Raw genomic sequence first — 22985 nt, forward strand, 5'->3', positions numbered from 1 at the left:
TCCGTTTTTGTTTGCTAGTTGTCGACATCAAATAGTGTACTGTAGCAAATAGTGTTCACTGTAGTAAATAGTGTTCACTGTAGCAAATAGTGTTTAACTGTAGCAAATAGTGTACTAGCAAATAGTGTTTACTGTAGCAAATCACTGTAGCAAAGTCGTTTTCACTGTAGTACTGTAGCAAAATACGATTTCACTGTAGCAAATAGTGTTTTACTGTAGCAAAGTAATTTTTACTGTAGCAAATAGGGTTTTTGTAATACCCCGTCAGAATCGACTAACGGAGTATCAACTCTGGTCCCACAGATAACGGTCATGCCCTCTATATGAGACGTCATTCGCATTAAAGTTTAATAAACATTGTCATTGATCATAAAGAAATTCGAAGTAGTTTAACAATAATGACCAAGATAAATAATTCACAAACATTATTTAAAATAAAAAGTTTTCAAATGCGAATGTAAAGGTGTTTCTTGAAACAAAGATAAATAATGCCGGACTTCATCCAGTTATGCAAGCAGTCATCAAATACAGCGGAAGCAAACCTCTAAGGACCTGAGATATAACATGCAAAAGGTCAACAAATTGTTGAGTGAATCTACAGGTTTAGCAAATCATTTATCGTACGTTAGGCCACGAGATTTCGTTCAAAGCAAAGTAAAAATTATACATTTGTTATGAGCACTTGATTACAAGACTTTAACCTGCGCATAGCTCATTCGCTACGCGTCTTCCTTTTACCCTTTCTAAGCATACACCGATCAAGTGTACAAGTTACATCAAAATAAGCACCCCTGTGTGTTGGGGCGAGGTTTGTCAAACCTAACGGTACCGTCCCTATAAGTCGAGCTTACGTAAAGTAACTAATATAATCAAGCTAAGGGATTTTTGATCTGAACTCATATGTATATTCGTTTAGTTACTCGTGCCTAATATGTAAACAGTTGTAAAAACAATTTAAGAAACAGTTTCAAAAGCAGCATGTATCTCATCCCAAAAATGTTGATGAAAAAGGGACTGTAGACTCACCTTAGCGTGTATAGCAGTAATTCACACAAACTTGAGCGCAAAAAGAAACACAGATAACCTTAGTACTCAACCTTGATAAATCTCTAAAATTTTCAAGATAGATAAAATGCTCCTGAATCCTTTATGAAGTCTACATAAAACAATTTAACTAAATTTAACCCTTTATTCTATATATTCCTACTAAAATTTCAGGCTTAACAAGTATTCTTATAGTTTTGGACATAATAAATACTTTAGGAACTAGATATGTAATTAAATTTAAATGAAAATCCCTTGTATGTACAAAACCGAACTCAAAATTAGGCTTTTTGAAACTATATTAAATCTTTATTAAATTATGAAGTAATATGGAGTAAATAATTTAGAGGCTAAAATATAAATTATAAAATATTGAAGACTTATAGTTCATACGAGTATATATATATATATATATATATATATATATATATATATATATATATATATATATATATATATATATATATATATATATATATATATATATATAATTTTCCTTTTCCTTTGCAAAACTACTCATACTTGAAGAACTGAAAACATATATTTCATAAAAGTTTAGACTCATCACCTTTATTTTTGTTTTCACGTACTGAGTTTTCATCTCTATTTATAAACTTATACTTCATTTGACTCCAAATTATATGTTGAAAAATCCTAGTATATATAGTGTCTTATATGTATTGTATTATTTGTATGAGCTTTTAGCTCCAGAATCTTCTTAAAATTTTAGTTTAAAATCCGAAACCGTCCCATAATTGAAACCGAAACAATGAGTTTTATGATTGGTTTCGTTTTCGTTTTAAACCCATATATGAGAAACGCATGATTAGTAATGCTACTAACGTATATGTATATATACATGTACAAATAATATATATATTTTTTATATATATATTCTGATTACTAGATTCTAAAAAAAATTATGAAATTGTCAATAGTTAAGGATTTAATAATTTTAGTACTAAACCACAATTGAGATTTGAGACCCTTTGTTTATCTAATTTGCAAAAACTCGTATAATAATAATTATAATTATATAATAATTCTTACGTAGTATAATAAGTCATTTCAAAGCCATTATATTATACATATACATGTATATCATAATTCAAGGTGACCATTTATAATATAACATAATCTAGTTCACATGGCTCAAATCAATCTCTTCAAAATTCTGTGAATTATTATATTTTTAAGAACCTCAGTTTCATTATTAAAAACATAAGTTATGGACATGAACCACAAAGTTCATGATACGATCAACAAAAACGAACGACATTAATAGTTAGTTTTTCTTTGTTTCGATTTAAATATTTTACAAAACTAGATGATTAACATTTAAGTTATAATGGGGAATACCTTCAAAGCTAAATCGAAATATAACCAATGAAGACGTAGAACTTGTCGTTCACGTTTGAGTTGCATCCGTACATGTTTCTGTCTTTCTACCAATTTTGATTTTGATTGTGAATGTTACTAATATTATTGAGTAATGAATAAGGTGTATAAGAGGTAATATATAACTTGAAGTGGCTGAAAAATCATGATAAAAGGAAGAGGCGAGGGGACGTGTTTGTTGACTAACTCTAATTTAGGCGTATGCAATTGTTATTTATCATTTGTAACTAATTAATCGTTTGTCTCACTGACAGCTCAAAAGAACCAACTACTCCAACTTTTAAATCTTATCACAAAGTTACAACTTGTTTATTATCAATTAATCCATGATGTCCACAATCCATTATATTATTATGATTTTAAATGTTAAAGGTTGTCTTATGTATATGGAATTTGGTGTCTTTAAGCTCTCATGGGTTCTGACTCAGCAATTATATTTGTTTATGTTAATGGAATTTGAGGTGCTAACATTTGTGGTGATTTTGCTAGAATCCATACACAATATCGATATTTACAATAAGTTAAGTTCATTGTTTATTTATTTTTCTATTTACTCTATCTAATAAAAATATATAAAATATATATGTACTTAGTCAGCTTACATCTTGGTCCATTATAAGATATTCCTTAAAAGTGATTTTGCAGATTGTGGTAGTGACCAAAGTTGTAGTTCGATGCTCGAAACTATGAGTAACTTAGACGTCTAAAATGCAACCCATGAAATGTATGATAAATACCAATTATCATCAATGAAAATTATAACGGAATATAATATGTTGCAAAGGAAAGTTGAATCGAAAAAATTAGGGTTGTGACAGTTTTACTGTAGGAAAGTCGTTTTTTACTTGTACATATATATATATATATATATATATATATATATATATATATATATATATATACATATAATTGTTCATGAATCGTCGAGAGTAATCAAAAGTAATTGTATATATGAAACAGTTCTAAAATTTTGAGACTCAATCTAACAGACTTTGTTTAACGTGTTAAAATAATAAATCGTATAGAGAATTGGTTTAAATAAGTCAAAAATTTTCGGGTCATCACAGTACCTCCCCGTTAAAGAAAATTTCGTCCCGAAATTTTGAGTAGTACCTGTTTCATGAGCGATATCAGTGAACAAATGTGGATACTTTTACTTCATTTGATCTTCACGTTCCCAAGTAAACTCGGGTCCTCGTCTTGCATTCCAACGAACCCTAACTATCGGTATTTTGCTTTGTTTTAATTGTTTGACCTCACGGTCCATGATTTCAACAGGTTCTTCGATAAAGTGGAGTTTATCATTGATTCGTATTTCGTCAAGAGGAATTATGACATCCTCTTCAGCTAAACATTTCTTCAAATTTGACACATGAAATGTGTCATGAACACTACTAAGTTCTTGCGGTAGCTTTAATCGATAAGCAACTGCTCCAATTCTTTCGGTGATTTCAAAGGGTCCTACGTACCTAGTACTTAGCTTTTCTCGTTTACCGAATCGTACAACGCCTTTCCAGGGTGACACTTTCAACATGACTTTGTCGCCCACTTGAAATTCTAGCGGTTTTTTTCTTACATCAGCATAACTCTTTTGGCGACTCATGGCCGTTTTCAATCGCTGTTGTATTTGAATGATCTTTTCGGTGGTTTCGTGAATAATTTCTGGTCCAGTAAGTTGTCTTTCTCCTACTTCACTCCAATAGATAGGAGATCTGCACTTTCTACCGTAAAGTGCTTCAAATGGCGCTGCGTTGATGCTCGTATGATAGCTGTTATTGTATGAAAATTCTGCCAACGGTAAGTGTCGATCCCAACTGGTTCCAAAGTCAATCACGCATGCCCGTAACATGTCTTCCAATGTTTGTATTGTTCTTTCACTTTGACCATCTGTCTGTGGGTGATAAGCGATGCTCATATCTAATCGAGTTCCCAATGCTTTTTGTAATGACTGCCAGAAACGTGATGTGAATCGGGTGTCGCGATCAGATATGATGGAGATAGGTACACCATGCCTGGAAACTACTTCCTTCAAATATAGGCGTGCTAATTTCTCCATACTGTCTGTCTCCTTTATTGGTAGAAAGTGAGCTGATTTAGTTAGACGATCAACTATCACCCAAATAGTATCATGACTACTTGTAGTCCTTGGCAATTTCGTAATGAAATCCATGGTTATTCTTTCCCATTTCCACTACGGAATTTCTGGTTGTTGCAGTAATCCTGACGGCTTTTGGTGCTCAGCTTTGACCTTTGCACACGTCAAACATTTGCTTACATAAGTAGCAATTTCTGTCTTCATATTAGGCCACCAATAAAACTTCTTGAGATCGTGGTACATTTTCCCATTTCCTGGGTGAATTGAGTATCTCGTTTTGTGTGCTTCATCCAGTACTAGTTGCCTTAGATTATCATGTTTTGGTACCCATATCCCATCAGCAAAATACAGGGTTCCATCGGCTTTTACTTCAAGCTGTTTTTCTAACCCTCTGCTCATTTCGCCTTTTTCATTTTCTTCTTTTAAAGCCACTAACTGTGCTGCTTGAATTTGCTTTGTGAGATCAGTACGAATTGTAATATTCAAAGCTCGGACCCTAAGAGGTTTTACTCTTTCTTTTCGACTTAGGGCATCAGCTACAACATTAGCCTTTCCGGGGTGGTAACGGATTTTACAATCGTAATTGTTTAACAACTCTACCCAGCGACGTTGCCTCATATTGAGTTGTTTTTTTATCAAAAATATGCTGAAGACTCTTATGGTCAGTGTACACTGTACACTTGGTGCCATATAGGTAGTGTCTCCATATTTTGAGTGCAAAAACTACTGCTCCAAGTTCCAAATCGTACGTCGTATAGTTATTTTCATGAATTTTTAGTTGTCGTGAGGCATATGCGATAACTTTTGTGAGTTGCATTAATACACATCCTAAACCTTGGCGCGAAGCGTCACAATAAATTACGAAATCATCATTTCCTTCCGGTAATGACAAAATGGGTGCAGACGTTAACTTCTTCTTTAATAACTGGAATGAGGATTCCTGTTCCGTGGACCAATCATACTTCTTTCCCTTTTAAGTCAATGCAGTTAAGAGTTTGGCGATTCTAGAGAAATCTTGAATGAATCTTCGGTAGTAACCAGCAAGACCTAAGAATTGACGGATTTGTGTTGGAGTCTTCGGTGTTTCCCATTTACTAATAGCTTCGATCTTGGCAGGGTCAACTTTAATTCCATGTTTACTGACAACATGGCCCAAAAATTGTACTTCTTGTAACCAGAAATCACACTTCAAAAATTTTGCGTACAATTCTTCTTTCTTGAGTATCTCTAGTACCAGTCTTAAGTGTTGCTCATGTTCTTCCTTGTTCTTCGAGTAAATCAATATGTCGTCGATAAAAACAATGACAAATTTGTCTAAATACGGTCTACAGATGCGATTCATTAGATCCATGAATACTGCTGGAGCATTAGTTAATCCAAAAGGCATGACTAGAAACTCATAGAGACCGTAACGGGTTCTGAACGCGGTTTTAGGAACATCTTCTTCCTTCACTCTCAGCTGATGATATCCGGAGCGTAGATCAATCTTAGAATAAAAACTTGATCCTTGCAATTGATCAAACAAATCATCAATCCTCGGTAATGGGTACCGATTCTTGATCGTTAATTTGTTTAATTCTCGGTAATCTATGCACATTCTCATAGATCCATCCTTCTTCTTGACGAACAGAATAGGAGCACCCCAAGGTGAAAAACTGGGACGAATAAATCCACGGTCCGATAATTCTTGCAACTGGTCTTGTAATTCTTGCATTTCTGAAGGTGTAAGTCTATATGGGGATCGGGCTACAGGTGCGGCTCCTGGTATGAGATCAATCTGGAATTCTACACATCTGTGTGGAGGTAGCACCGGTAATTCTTCTGGAAATACTCCGGGATATTCTCTTACAACCGGCATGTCATTAATGCTTCTTTCTTCAGTATCGATCTTCTTTATGTGTGCCAGAATAGCATAACAACCTTTTCTTATAAGTTTCTGGGCCTTCATACAGCTGATAAAGTTCAGCTTTGAGTTGCTCTTCTCCCCATAAATCATTAATGACGTTTCATCCTTACGAGGGATGCGGATTGCTTTCTCAGCGCAAACAACTTCTGCTCTTGTTTTGGACATCCAGTCCATGCCAACGATTACGTCAAAACTTCCTAATTCTACGGGTATCAAATCGATTTCGAAGGTTTCACCAGCGAGATTTATTTCGCAACCATGGCAAATTTTATCGGCTTTTATCAGTTTACCATTAGCTAATTCAATAGTATATTTATCGTCTAGAGGTAATGATGCACATTTTAGTTTAGAACTAAAGTCTTTACACATATAACTTCTATCAGCACCCGTATCAAACATAATAGAAGCTAGTTGATTATTAACGGTAAACGTACCCGTGACAAGATTAGGATCCTCACGTGCTTCACTGGTACTAACATTAAATGCCCTCCCACGTGCGGGTTCTTTGTTCTTCTCCTTATCAGGGCATTGATTTATAAAGTGACCAGACTTCCCGCATCCATAACATTTCTTGACATCGGTCGATTTTGTCTTTACTTCAGAAACGGTGGCATAACAATCTTTCGCCACATGTCCTTTCTTGTTGCACTTATCACAGACCACTTGGCAATAATCTGCATGATGTGTGTAACATCTTTTGCAGAACGGATGGGGTCCCTTATAGTTTGGACTTGCAGTTGCCCCATCTTGTTTACCTTTAAAAGTTTCTTGTTTCTTCAGGTGAGTACTTTTGCCCTTATAGTCTTCCCATTTCCTCTTTCCTTCAGTTGTCTTGACTTCGGTAATTGGTGCCTTAATCGAACTCTCTGTGATCTGGTCCATGAGTTGGTGTGCCATTGTCATGGCTTCCTGCATCGTATTTGGTTTGGACGATGTAACATTTCCTTTGATATTGATCGATAAACCGTCAATATACATTTCTATCTTTCGTTTCTCGTTTGGCACCAATTCGGGACACAACAAGGCTAGTTCCATGAAACGCTTTTCATAGTTATTGAGATTCGCGCCGATAACCTTCAGATTACGTAACTCAGATTCCATTTTTCTGATCTCGTTTCGAGGACAGTACTCCTCGATTAGCATCTTTTTCAGTTCTTCCCAAGAGATATCATATGCCGTATCTATTCCTTCTGCTTTAGCATAATTGTTCCACCAAGTAAGTGCACCATCTTGCAACGTGCATGAAGCATACTTTGACTTGTCTCCGTTTGCACAATTACTGATTTTGAAAACGGACTCCATCTTTTCAAACCATCGGGTTAGACCGACTGGTCCCTCGGTTCCACTAAACGTCTGTGGTTTGCATCCTTGAAAAGTTTTGTATGAGCATCCGTTTCGTGAGTTTGTGTTTACGGCTGCTGCTTTGGCTGCTGCTTCGGCTGCTGCTTTTGCTGCCTCGGCTGCAGCAATTCTTTCATTCACACGTTTCTCGACTAGTTGCTCAAACTCAGCATCCGACATTTGAGACATGTTTCTTCAATAAACACAACAGATATAATTTAATCATATAAAATATTATAGGTAAAATGAGTTGTCAATAGTTAATCGTAGCATATTAATAATATGAACCGATTATTATAAAAGCCTTTTCTTCTTATTAGCATTTTATAATTATTTCTAGGGTATTACCTACCCGTTAAGTTCATACATAATAGCTAGTACAAGGAATTAACTACTAAAATCCTAATAATATTCCACTATGAAAAATTATAGCGAGTTACTACGTTATTATGTAATAATAATAATAAGTATTAATAATACAAATAATCATTTCATGCATTTATTATTAATAAACCAAAATAATACAATACCATACAATACCGATATTTTACATATGATTATCGTCTCGCTATTTGTTAAATCATCGTCTCGCTATTTGTTAAAATACATTTTTATAATAGCGTTTTACTGTAGCAAAGTCAAATTTTACTGTAGCAATTCACTGTAGCAAATAGTGATTTTCGAAAACACTGTAGCATTTTGAGTAATGTGGCAATTTGAAAACACTGTAACAAATTAGTGTTTAACTGGTTCATCTTAAACGCTTTAGTTAACTTATCTAAATATCAATTGAATCAATAAACGAATGTTACTATCGTTTATTATATATATGTATATATCTTTTTAATATACATAAATCAGTTTTTAAATACACATTGGAAGTTATTTATAAATAAATTTTAATAATAAATATTTCAACTTATCATATACATTCAAATAGATATTTAAACCAATAAGTTTAATGTACGGTATCAAACAATTAATACATTGTTACCTTTTCATGTTATAGTATATATGTATCTATTTACATATAATTGTTCTCGAATCGTCGAAAATAACCGAAGGGTATTTAAATATATAAAAGTAGTTCAAAAATTTTGAGATTCAGTTTTACAGACTTTGCTTATCGTGTCGAAAATGTTAATCATACAAAGATTAAGTTTAAATTTGGTCAGAAATTTCCGGGTCATCACACATAAGCAATAGGATAGCGCATGGAAGATTTATGGTTGCGAGGTCGTTTATTCAGAACTATAAGAAACTTCTTCCCATTTGGTTCTCTCTGCCAATTGTTTGTGTGCACATGGTCTGACAGACATTCTGGCAGTGTATTTTATTTTTAGTTGGGGTTTTGAGGTACCCGTTGCCTCAGTGGGTTTAATACAATAAGGGTGGTTACGGATCGAATGGTCATGTTCCTTTTTAATAATTAAGGACTTTTTATTATTGTGGTTGTTTTTATTATCTATAGCAAGTTGGAATTTCCCTTTAGTGATCTCTTTTATTTCATTAGCGAAATCCTCCTCCTTACTGATCTCGTCTGATGACGAACTGTCTGAGTCATGTGTAGGAGAATATGATGACGAACTGCGAGAATATGTACCGGTGGTCATGAACCGAAATCTGTCAGGCGTAATCGGCACAACCCGCCCGTCGGCGGTATATCTGGACCAATGTCCATATTTGTTTAGAAATGGACGATCCTCGTTTACTCCAGGGATCATGGGTCCATGCCAATGATAATGTGGCTCCGGAAAACTAGAGTTGGGTAGAGCTGGAACCTCCTCTGGGTTTACCGGGAGTTGAGATTCCCCGGCTAACACAATTTCTTCTTTAATAGGTATTGGAACGCCTTTTCAGTTGTGGATAGAATAGATTCAGTGTCCAATTACGAGTCGTACAAAATGATAGGATTAGAAGAAGTCATCTATCACATAATTGAAACAACAATTACGTTAGCATATAAATATATCACATATAATGTTTTTGACCAAATAATAAGCAAAAATCAGTAAAAACAGATATGGTCATAGTCCAGACTCACTAATGCATCCTAACAATTACCAGTTAAACACACTAATGTAATTTCTGGTTCCCTATGACCTCAAGCTCGGATACCAACTGTAACGACCCGTCAAAATCGCTATTGACGCGGCACGTTAATCATTGATTCCACAGTGAGGTTTTGACCTCTATATGATACGTTTTGATAAAATATTGCATTCATTAAAATAAGTGACTTTCTAAACATAGAAAGTTATAAACATGTGGGCGAATGCTTAGGTATAAGCAAAACCCCGAAATACATAAGTCTTTAATTAAAGGTTGACATCACAGTCCAATTATTTATTACACAACGCAGTTTTATTTTGAATGCAATAAACTTTGTACAAAGCATGAGAGACTCCATGCAGGCAACAAGCACATCACATCGGAAGCATTCTAAGGACCTGAGAATAAAACATGCTAAAAAGTCAACACGAATGTTGGTGAGTTATAGGTTTAATTGCTCGAGTCATAAACATATATAAAGATAGACCACAAGATTTCATCAAAAGTTTATCAATAGATTCTACGTAACAGAGCACCATGGTAACTAAACTTAACGCTATAGTGATAATTACCCCATTCGTTTTAATATACGCAAACCAACGTGTCTTAAACTCAAATAACATACGTCCGTTAAAAGGCTAGCGCTCTAGCTCGGACGGGGATGTCAAGCCCTATGGATCCATATACAATTATTCGCGCCCACCAGTCCATATCCTATGTACTGGCAGCTACTAGTTACCAAAGCTAAGGGATTTTCGGTTTAACTCAGTGTAGAATTTAGTATGTACTTGTGTCTTATTGTGTTTAAATAAATTGCATGTATTCTCAGCCCAAAAATATTTAAAGTATTTAAAAAGGGTGACTATAACTCACAGTTCAATATTGAGACTCAATATTGTTAGCAAATTGCATAGACGTAATGATGGTAGACGACTTTATGGTTAACCTTGGATTCAAGAACAATACCCCGAACAATACCCAATATTTCCTTAGCTTAAAACGGTTTGAAACCCGAATTAAAAATACCCTTGTATATACCTTATTATTATTAAACTTAAATTTAAAATTATAATTATAATATTAATATAAATATTGAGAGATAATTGTGATAAACTTCGTCGAACAAACTGCGTATTTATATTACTTTTCGATTTACTGTAGCTCATGCGATCGCATGAGTTTTCAGTGTTTTTGCGATGCGATCGCATGGCCGCCTTTTCCGTTTTTGTTTGCTAGTTGTCGACATCAAATAGTGTACTGTAGCAAATAGTGTTCACTATAGCAAATAGTGTTTACTGTAGCAAATAGTGTTTACTGTAGCAAATCGTATTTACTGTAGCAAATCAATGTAGCGTTGTAGCAAAGTACGGTTTTACTGTAGCAAATAGTATTTACTGTAGAAAATATTGTTTTACTGTAGCAAAGTAATTTTTACTGTAGCAAATAGGGTTTTACTGTAGGAAAGTCGTTTTTTACTAGTACATATATATATATATATATATATATATATATATATATATATATATATATATATATATATACATATAATTGTTCATGAATCGTCGAGAGTAATTAAATGTAATTGTATATATAAAACAGTTCTAAAATTTTGAGACTCAATCTAACAGACTTTGTTTAACGTGTTAAAATAATAAATCGTATAGAGAATTGGTTTAAATAAGTCAAAAATTTTCGGGTGATCACAAATGCGGAGTATTACAAAAACATCAAGCGGCATTTAGTAAGTTGCAATTTCAGAACATAGTTGGCATTGGTTCAAATTCTGTATTCACTACTTTTTTTTTTATGTCTTAGCGGTCATTTTTTAGATAATCTAACTATCTAACTATAATATATAATGGAAACTAAAAAAGAATTTTAAATTAAATATTCATCATATTTTATGCTCAAGATTGATCTTCCAAAAATTATGTTCAATAATTGGCACCCTCAAGCATTACGTTCAAGATCTGACATTGGTACTTTGGTTGTAAGGTTTTAGTACTTTTCACGTCATGTTTAACTTGGTTGAAAATTTCTCAATCGTTGTAGTTTTTAGTGAGGGTCATGTTGAAGTACTCCGTATATAGGTGTGAGTCGTGCTAGAGTTTTTAAGAATCATATTGACACTTTGATTGGAATCGTGTTTTAAGCACATAGATTTATTGTGGTATTTTAGTTCAAACTTAGTAAAGCTTAAGAGCACACAGAGTCGTGGGTATTGTGTTAGGAATAAAGCATGTGAGCCCTAACAACACTTGATAACTCTAGGTTATCAAACACACTTACTGTTGGTTTGATTTTTTGGCTAGTAGAAGAAATGTTTTTTGCTTAGTCCCACATCGGTGGATGGAAAGAGTGGGAAGTAATCTCTTTGGTTATAAAAGGAGCTTATGGGATTACTTCCAAATTGCACCAATTAATACACTTTAAGTATTTGATTATTTCTTTCTTTCTTACCTTTGAGAGTTGTATTAGTTAAATATTTTGGAGAGTGTAGTTGGCTTAAGAGAGTCGTCTATATCATTGTAACAATTTGTGATATAGTGTATTTCTCTCTTTAGGGGTCGGTGGTTTTTCTCCTGTTTTGGAGTTTCCACGTTAAATCTTGTATTGTGTATTGTTCTTATTTCTTTACTGTTTTTCATTGGGCGTTTGTTGGGAATTAGTGAGACCGTAATTTCCCAACAACTGGTATCAGAGCGTCAGTTTTGACGGGGGCCTCGGTTATAGGAGTCGGAGTATGCCCTGTGGTTGCCACGGGAGTGGATCGTCCACATCAGAAACGAGTTCTATTGATCGTATAGGGTATCTGGTTAGACAATATTTTTTCTGATTCGTAGTAATAGTTGGATTTGTTAGTGGCGAGTTGTGAATTTCCGATTTAAAGGGTCCTGGCTACCTGCTACATCTTTTGGCTATTAGAAACGTGAGCAAAATCAGAGAAAGTGTTGTTTATAGGATACGGATACGATGTCGAAGTTCAGTCCAATGAGGTTTGATGTAGAGAAATTTGATGGGATGATCAATTTTGACTTATGGCAGGTTCAAGTCAAGGATGTGTTGATTCAGTCCGGGTTACACAAGGCATTGAAAGGTAAACCCACATTTGTTCCCGGCAGTGATTCTAGCAGTAAGTTCGATGAAGAAGAATGGGATGATATGGATTTGAGGGCAGCAAGTGCGATTCGTTTGTGTCTTGCAAAGAACGTGCTTGCAAATGTGCATGGGTTATCAACGGCAAAGGAGCTTTGGGTTAAACTAGAGCAGTTGTACCAGGGCAAGGGCATCTCAAATCGGTTGTGTCTTAAAGAACAATTTCATACTCTGCGTATGGATGGGGGTTCAAAGATTTCAGATCATCTAAGTATTCTTAACGGTATTGTTTCAGAACTGGAGGCTATTGGAGTTAAAACGGATGATGAAGATAAAGCTTTGAGGTTGATATTATCTTTATCATCGTCTTATGAACACATGAAACCTATTTTAATGTATGGGAAGAAAACTCTGAAGTTTGAAGACGTTACCAGCAAGCTCCTATCCGAGGAGAAAAGACTGGAAGGTAACGGGGTCTCGTCATCAGGAGATACGATAGTGTTGTGTTCGGATAGGCGAAAGAGAAACTCTGGGAAGAATCTGGTATGCTGGAGGTGCGGGAAGACTGGGCATGTAAGGGTTAATTGTCCAGGTGGAGCTAATCCGGCAAATGACTCCAAAGACGCTAACATTGTCTCCGTTGTTACGGAGAGTGACGAATTCCTCTGAAGTCACACCATCCTCATGGTGTGTCTACGCCACCATGAAAAGGGATGTTCGTTAGCGGTTCCACAATTGCACATGGGCATTGGTTGGCATTGATGCAGGTTGTGTGGTGGAAACTGATGTTGTAGCTGATGAAACTTCCAGGGAAAGCCAAACAGGAAGTTGCATCATAAAGTTTCAGCTGGTTGTTCAACAACATGTGCCGAGGTGAAATGCTTGGAATGTGATATTCTAAGTGCTATACTATTAATGGTGGAGTATGATAATTCTTGTTAAGAGTTATGATTGTCTGTGGTGACAATGATTGTCGGGTCTTGACAATGTTCGATGAAGATGCAAGTTTTGTCTCTTGGGAGATAATGTCAACGACATGAAGATGAGGATCTTGAAGTTGTCGTCGAGGAAGCGTCTACATCGGTTATCCTTGCAATGTGGAAGCATGGTTATCTTCTTCTATCCAAAAGGTGGAGATTTGTTGGTTTGATTTTTTGGCTAGTAGAAGAAATGTTTTTTGCTTAGTCCCACATCGGTGGATGGAAAGAGTGGGAAGTAATCTCTTTGGTTATAAAAGGAGCTTATGGAATTACTTCCAAATTGCACCAATCAATACACTTTAAGTATTTGATTATTTCTTTCTTTCTTACCTTTGAGAGTTGTATTAGTTAAATATTTTGAAGAGTGTAGTTGGCTTAAGAGAGTCGTCTATATCATTGTAACAATTTGTGATATAGTGTATTTCTCTCTTTGGGACCCGGTGATTTTTCTCCTATTTTGGAGTTTCCACGTTAAATCTTGTGTTGTGTATTGTTCTTATTTCTTTACTGTTTTTCATTGGGCGTTTGTTGGGAATTAGTGAGGCTGTAATTTCCCAACACTTACAATAAACGAAAATGGTTGATGTATACGAGCAAAACTAGCAAAAACGATAAAGACAAGAGAATTTAACGAGATTATATGTAATCACGAATGATTACTTTAATATTCGGGCACCAAAGAGAGTTCTTTTATTGATAATTTTCGTGAATACATGTATGGGTTACAATAAGATGCTTAAATAGGCAAAACTCAACAAGGAAATAGCTTTGGGAACAAGAAAACACGATTCTGGAAACTTCCCGTCAGACACGCGTCGCGGTCGCAACACATGCATCGCGGTCGCGATGCGGGCTTCCCCAGAACCTTCCTTCGCTGTCCATCCATCGCGGTCGCAATGACCCTATCGCGGCTGTGATTCGCTTGTTTTCAACAACCTTCAATTTTCGTTTTCCGATTCCTAGTTTAACTCGCTTCACACTCCTAACATATTGTTCGGCGTCACCACTGAGGACGAAGAAATCCGATCGTTCTCCCACACACATCCGTTGTCGTGTCGGCATCGCCCATCGACATCGAGGTCCTAAGTCGAGTGAAAGAGTGTAAGATTTCAACGTTTAAACTCTATAATTTAAAATGCTTTTTTTTTCTTCCTTAAATTGTTGCTGGTAAAATTATAATTGTTGTTAGTCTAAACTAGTGTTCGAACCCTCGCTTCGCGCCGGGGTTCGTTTTTCAATGTATAATATTGCGTTTAGTTTGTAAAATTATTTCGTGGCTAAAGATGATATCGTTGAAGCGCAATTCGATTCGAACTAAAAAGTATAATCTGTGAAAGATTTAAATGTTATTTAAATTAACAATATATGTACATCTCCGCGTTTCACTATGGAATTGTCGGCTTTTAAAAATTTAACGCAAAATCGACGTGTATGAAAAGTACCTCAAATATTTAGTATTTTTTAAAAAGCGTCTGTTTTGTGTATAGTTAGTGATAGTATGCTCCTAAAATTATTTCGAGTTTAACGATGGTGTCAGAAAAATTTAACTCGTTGCGAGCGAGAAGATATGGCCCGTTGAATATTTGGGCGGAGTTTATTTAAATTTTTTTATGAAAATGAGTATTTGGCACTTTGGGGGGGCGATTTTAATATTTGAACAAACTATGGGGGCTTTTTTGAAAAAAAGGTGGGAAAAGGGAAAAAGGTGAAAGGACGAAAACGCCTCTGGTGACTATTAATCGTTTTTGTCTATTAGGTAGTATATAAAGTAGGTGGTCGATTTATAATGAATGAGAAGTTTAATGGTCAAAGTATAAAATGTTAAAAGTTTGTGGTAAATTTATATAAGCTATAAAGTTAACTATTATATATTTTGAGGCTAAAATGTAAATAAGTAAAAGATTGGAGGTAGTTTGTGAAACTTGTGAGGTTTACTATTTACTTTGGCAATACCTTAAAATGTAAATAAGTAAAAGATTGAAGGTAGTTTGTGAAACTTGTGAGGTTTACTATTCACTTTGGCTATACCTTTTAGATATATATAGATATAACGAAGGAAAGGTAAAGGAGAAAAAAGAAGCAAGGTATGATTTTTAGGGGTTTTTTTTTTTTTTTTTACTTTATGATGTATAAATTGGGGCAGATTTTGATCATATTTTAAATTGGACCACATAATTTTAAAAAATTTGGCCAAAATTGTTGGATCCCTAAGCGCATGAGTTCCTTGCAAGATGTATCAGGTTCGAATCTTGCCTACGACGAATATTTTGTAGTGGTCAGGGAAGGGCTAAAAACAATCAAGGGCTAATCCTGCTGGGATGTTTATATCAGAGTAGTATGTTGAATTACTCGTCATTCCTAGATAACTCGAACAAAGAAAAATCTTTTACCTTTACCTACTCTTTTATTTAATATACATAATATATAGTATATATTTTTTATATTAAAAAATTAATTAATAAATATTTTAATATGAATTAAATAATAATAAATTATAATATTAAAAATAATTAAATAATAAATGGGTACGGAATTAGACACTGAACCATTTTCTCATTTTACCCTCAAAGTCCACTATCAGTGTCGATCTAAACACCGAATTAGATATTGAATTTCATTGTTACCACTCCTTTGCTCTAAAAGGTTGGTAGGAGTACTTATTATTAATATTAATATTAATATACTTAATATATAATACTCCGTATATTTTTGCCTTTAAAAAGACATATATTCACCTTTAGAGCATACGGGTTCTTAGATGAAGGCATCATGTATACTGGGTGCTTAGATCACAGATAACTCGGTGTTTTTTATCTCACTCACGCCTATGTGACATGTCAAATGCTTCGCAAACGCCTATAATGTGGGTGTTTGTCAAAAAACAAAATATATGGGCATTTGTCAAAGAGAAACGGAGAAGGGAGAGTGCGTTTGTGATTTATTTTATTAATTCTTTTTTTACTATTTTCCCCATCTTTTAACCCAACATCCAATTATATTTTGTCACATCACCTACAATCATCCTCAACAACTTTCCTCAATACAACCCTCATACTTAACACGCCAAAGGAGGTAGGCATAAGACGGTTCTAGAGGACTCGTCTTGTAACATTTATTCGAGTATTAAATTTGGTTCATTAGAGTTGGATGGGAGCAATTATGCTTCTTTGAATCAAGGTGTGAAGTTCCTGAATCAAAAGAAATGACGTTTTACTGCTTTGGGTGAAGCTTCATAGTGTACTGATGTTGCAAGCATGGTGGAACTAATGAATGGAAAGGAAATTGATAATGCACATGGGTTTGTTTGTTGTCCACGAGAGATTGATGGGCCTAACCCGGATCCAGTTGCTGCGAGGTCACATGATGGTTCTACCGGACCTGAACTTGGGCCTGTTTTGGGCCCAGAATTTGTTGGGTCTGTTGCACTTCCCGTAGCCCTTGAGTTAGACGAAATCAATGTTACTTTTGTGGAAAGGTTGGCACGTTTGAAGAAGGAAAAGAAGAAAAAGAAGGAAGAATTAAAGGCATGTCGAGATAACGAAACGAAAGAAGATAAGCCTATCCGATTATGATTGGCCGTAGTGAAAGGATTTATTGTGATTGCGAAGACCCCTCGTGCGAAGGTTTTTGCAAGTTGTGGTATGTTTTGTACAGAACGTTCCTAGAGATCTACTTTGAGGCATGAAGTTGCGGTCGAGAAAGAATGCCGCATCCACTTCAGGATCTTATAAGCTCATTGATCACGACAGAGAGTTGGACTACAGGGAAGCCATTCAAACTTGTTTATGAATGGCAAGTCAGACAAGGGGGGCAATTTTACGGGGTCGGGTAAAGGAGAATCTTCGGGTATGGGGAAAGGAAAAATGACCAATGAGGCTTTCGCGGCTTTTGATGCTATGATGACGTATGTGGCTAGGAGTAAACCGGTTATGGTTAATCTTATTAAATCTAGCGAGATTCCGAACAAGAATAAGAATCAACAAGGGCGAAAGAAAAAAATTGGTTCAAGGCGCAGAAATGAAAGAATTCGGAGTCTTCATCAAGGATATTTGAATTTGTTTTTTTCGGCTTCCTGTTTCGTAGCGCACTTTTGACTTTGTGGATTGTTTGTGTTTTGTTAGTTTCTGTTTTAGTTTATGTTTCGGTTTAGGTATGATGAGACCCGTTATAGATAGTTCGTATATTAGCCGCTTTTTAAGATGAGACTCATCAGTGCTATTTCTTGTATCTCTTGTTTAATTCGTTTTCTTTCTGAAAACGTTTAACGTTCTTTATGAAAGTCTTCGTTATTTTTGCCAAAAAAGACATAACAAAAAAAAAACCCTCATCCAGTTCACGTCAGCGTCATCATTATCCGTGGTCTTATTGAAAAGTAATGACTTGCCTAATTTTCATGCTTAAGAAAATTTAGCAAATGTTACCATAACATAGTGCAATTAAGTTATTGCATACCATACATCAATTGTTATACTTTCTCATCCATTTACGTTTTATCCTGTGCAGTAAAATGATTGCGTACAACATATAATGTGGCAATATTTGCATACCCATATATTGATAGTTATGGAGTATCTTTTTCTTTCAGTTATATTCAGTCAATTGGATTGAAATAGAATAATAATAATAATAATCTATTTAATACCAAAAGAAATTACTGCAGGAAACAGAGTTGTGCAAACATTCAGGGCGTTTGGGATCAGTTATGCGCCTTCACCTCCATCAACAGCAGCTTATTGTATTTTAAAAGATGGTCTTGGTCCTCTTGGATATGCATTAGTAGGTGCATCTACAAAGCTAGCTTAACGTCTACATACCGATTTCCTTACAATTCCTTAAGATTCGAATAAGAAAAACGTATTAAGGTAACAACCATTCTTTCGTTTCTTTCAATATGTCGATTTTCAAAATGGAAACATGCAAGTGTTCAGGTTATAGTTACCTGCTATAAGTTTGTAATCATGATTTGTTGTTTTCAAAGTTGAGGTCTATAAAGAACTAAAGACCATCCTTAAGAAAGCCCTGTCATACATTGGCATACATTTTACAACAGTTATATTCTATGTTACAACTCACCTAAAGGAGAAACAAAGATACACATGTTGCATTGAAGATAACCTTGTGTTCCTTTGATGGACAATATCCGTCTCATTTTTAGTGTATGTCGCAAATACATGACGTAATGTGTTATTTTGCTGCATACTTCTGTTTGTGGCGTCTGGTTTCCGTAAATACAGATTCATTACCATGATAAGAACAATTCTGTTTGTGTTCTTTTGCGTTCCTTTTTTTGGATTCTTGATTCATGTTTTGTTGTAGTCTTTAGAATAGGTTTTTCGTCGTATCGTGTTTCTTTTGTTTTCTTTAGAATACGTTTTTCGTTATTAGCCGCTTTCTACGTACGAGTCTCACGAGGATGCCCTTTTGTACTTCTTGTTTGAAATCGTTTTCTTTTCGAAACGTTTTCTTTTCTAAAATGTTTTCTTTCCAAAAATGTTTTCTGTTTTGTAAAGTTCTCATTATTTTCGGGGAATAAACTATAGGTGATAATGTGATATGTCTATGTAAATTTGAAAAAAAAAAAAAAATATATTTGAAACCCGTTCTTTTTAAATTAGGGGTACAATTGGTAAGTTACTCAAATGATGATTAGGACTTGGCCATTCTGATATCAGCAATGAAATGAACGGGTGTTTATATACCGAATATTTTGATATTTTGATTCTGATGAAATTATTAAAATATCATAAATACATGTATGACTCGCGAAGAATGTCTAGCATAAATATCATTAATCATTAATACGGAGTACCTTTTATGCTTTTAAAATTATTTTGATTTGATCATTAATATCAAACGGAGTATTATATTATGTTCTCTTACACTTCCGTTTTTATTTACGAGTCGTTAAACACAACATTCATTAACGAAAATGTTACACACTCAACAGGGACCAAAGCTTCTACGAAACATTCGGGTATGGGACTGTGTTAATAATTGTGTTGATAGTCAATTAGTCATATATGTGAAAGGTATTTTATACGCCAGCCCGTAGTCGATATTGTCCACTTTGTTCCGACACACGGTAGCTCGTTTTGCTTCTTGGGACTCACGCTAAAAACACATCCACTAAAGGAAGGGGTGTTTTGTTCTCCTCCCATACCGATGTGGGACGAGTTCTCACACTAAAAAAAGGAACAATAGATACCACTGAAAGCCTTCAAACAATCTTGCAAAGTGAATGCAATTCAAAACATGCAACATACCATGATTCTCATATCAAACCATCAAACCAATGTTCAGCAGTCTATCTAGCAAATTGTAGGCATGAAAGAGCGAGTTCTTTCCAATAATCTTGCAAATTGCAGGGATGGTATCATAAGGGAATAATGAAAAATGCATACCATACAAATATGTCATTTGATTAGTGAGGAAGTGGACAGGTTACGAACAAACTTACCTTACGAAACTCAATTTTCATAAACAATAGACATTTTGCCGTGTTCGTGTTCAGTAACTGCTGCAATCACGCATGTGCTTTAATGTGATCAAGAACAAACATATTTATTCTGACTGGATTGGCAATTTCAATTTTATATCATAAAATTTATTTATCATTCTATCTACATACTAACATCTCTATTGTTGAGAAAAGTGACACCGAATTATAGCAAACCACTAGTAATAATATGAAAACGATAATAAAGGAACACCGAGATTTAACGTGGAAAACCCCAATAGGGTAAAAACCACGGGCAAGGAAAGAAACGTTTCACTAATAAGAATAATAGGAATTACAACTTCTCTCTAATTACAAGGATAATTACTAATGCTTATATCTCTTGCAATTAGGAGACTAAACTCAAACTCTCTATTACACTCTTAGAATATAAGAAGAATGTGTTTTGGGATGATTTGAATGCTTGCTTATGGCTCTATTTATAGTAGTAAGAATTAGGATTTGGTGAGAGTTAGGCAAGTTAGGTAATGAAAAGTCTTACCTACAACTCACCAACAACCATCCACTTATTTCACCAACTACATCCACCAACAACCAATTTTATTATTATTTCAACATCTATAATATCCGGGAACTTGTTACTTAGAGAAAACAAGAGGCACTATGAGAAATTTTACGAGTTAAATAACATTGCCATTAGTTTAGTTTAACATACAAACAAGTGCATGTCATTTCTTTTGAGCATGATAACTAACTTACTACTATCTTTTTAACAATCATAAAGTAGACAATGCCTATGAACTAATTTAAACACCTTAAACAAGGTAATTTTCCTAAGAAAATAGAGCGGCCAAGTCATCAACCACTTGATTCTCCAAATTGTTAATCGCAGCCGATAGATTAGTCCTAGTTGCAACCCTCCCACCATTAATAGAAATTAAACTTCCAACATGATTAAGCACCTTAGACCAGTCATCAACCCCATGATTCTCCAAATTGTTAACCCTTTCTAAAATCGGATCATACGTAACCAGTTGTTTATTATCCTTCTCCACCAAAATCACACCTTTTAATCCACACCCAAACACTGGCAACATTAGTTTGAAGCTCAAATGACCTATATTTAGTCCAGGACGAAACGACTCCATATTCTTTCATCACCCACACCTCAAACATCAATGCAGACCCATTTCTTTTCCAAAAGGGCCAATTCCTTCTCCAACTGATCACCCTTAGTGATTCCTTCATCGCTACAACCTCCCAACTAACTTTCAAATCTTCTCCAGTAAATTCAGGAAATTCAAATTCAGGTGGTTTTATGTAACTAAACTCTTCATCGCGAATATCAAAACACAGAATCATCCTCTTCTCATCAAGCGTCCTGCTCCCGGGATGCAGTCTGTCACGCACCTCGACAAACCCGGTAGAGGTCCAATGAAACTTCCCGTTCAAAAACACACAATTGGAATCAGGGATTATAAATGGAACACGAGTCTTAATCTCCCTCCATGAATTTGTACTCAACGAGTATATCTCAACTCGTTTCTGCATAATAGCAAGATCCACAATCCTCAACACCTTGTAGTCTTTTACAACATCATCGAACCCAAAACCTAAATAAACCTGTAATGGATTAATTCGAAAACGGCCGACGGGTGAAATAGGCAAGTCTTTAAAAACCCCAGTAGCAGGATTCCATAACAATATAACCGAACCAAGTGGCAAAATTTTTAAGCAAATCAACCCGTTACAGCTCCCGCAAACATCTAATTGTTTTGAAACGTCGATTTCAATTGGGATTTTGATTGATTTGTATGATGAATCAGATAAGATCAAACTAACAGTACGAACAGTGGAAGTTGAGGCGGCGGATACTGTAGGTGTTGAAAGGAAAGATGGATCTGAAATGGTGGACTGATTTTTGAAATGTTTGGAGATGAAATTAGGGTTTTGAAAAAGAGCGTACCATGATTTGGAAACGGATTTGAAACGGAGAATGTATCTGGTAGGAACACGTGACAGGATATCGATGATTACGTCTGGTGGCAGCTCCTTCGACATTGAAAATTAGGGTTCGATTAATTAGGGTTTCCGTTAAGTGTATATTACTCGGTGAAGTTGATATCTGTATACAAAGAATTTAAGGTTATGCTAAAAACTACAAGTATTAAAAATTTGAAATCAAAATAACAAAGTGACTATTTTTTAAGATATTTAATTGAAAATTTTACCCCATAACTACTACATAAAAATTATGGGACTCAAATCAAGTCGATTTGGTTAATGTAAGGAACAAAGAGTATATAATCAGAAAATTGTGAGATTAATTAATCATTAACTCACAATCTATTGATACAACTTCAATGTTTCTTATCATTATCAGTGACAGTGGTATTATAGATAGATCTGGTTGTTTAAGCATAAGGTTTAGGCTCATGTAGATGATAATACCTTAGTAGATGCTACTTCCGCTCCAACTGATCTCTTGAATCGTTGCTTTCCTGTTCACTTCAGACCCTTATAAACCCAAAATCAAGATTAGGTTAGATCACATATTCATATTCATATTCAGGAGAAAGTTAGACATTAGACATTATAAGAAAGAAAATTGATGGT

General features: G+C 34.9%; 1 long non-coding RNA gene and 1 pseudogene across 1 annotated transcript; both read right to left on the reverse strand.

Annotated features, from left to right (window-relative positions):
• Positions 1-340: 340 nt before the first annotated feature.
• Positions 341-2576, reverse strand: LOC139856805 (uncharacterized). Its single transcript, XR_011762190.1, has 3 exons — positions 2404-2576; positions 1027-1156; positions 341-552 (listed from the first exon to the last, which is right to left on the reverse strand). It is a non-coding gene; the product is annotated as an uncharacterized lncRNA (long non-coding RNA).
• Positions 2577-21033: 18457 nt separating this feature from the next.
• On the reverse strand, positions 21034-22942 carry LOC139857827 (F-box protein At3g07870-like; annotated as a pseudogene).
• Positions 22943-22985: the final 43 nt, after the last annotated feature.

Source organism: Rutidosis leptorrhynchoides, chromosome 7, assembly GCF_046630445.1.
Source record: "Rutidosis leptorrhynchoides isolate AG116_Rl617_1_P2 chromosome 7, CSIRO_AGI_Rlap_v1, whole genome shotgun sequence".
Taxonomy (NCBI): domain Eukaryota; kingdom Viridiplantae; phylum Streptophyta; class Magnoliopsida; order Asterales; family Asteraceae; genus Rutidosis; species Rutidosis leptorrhynchoides.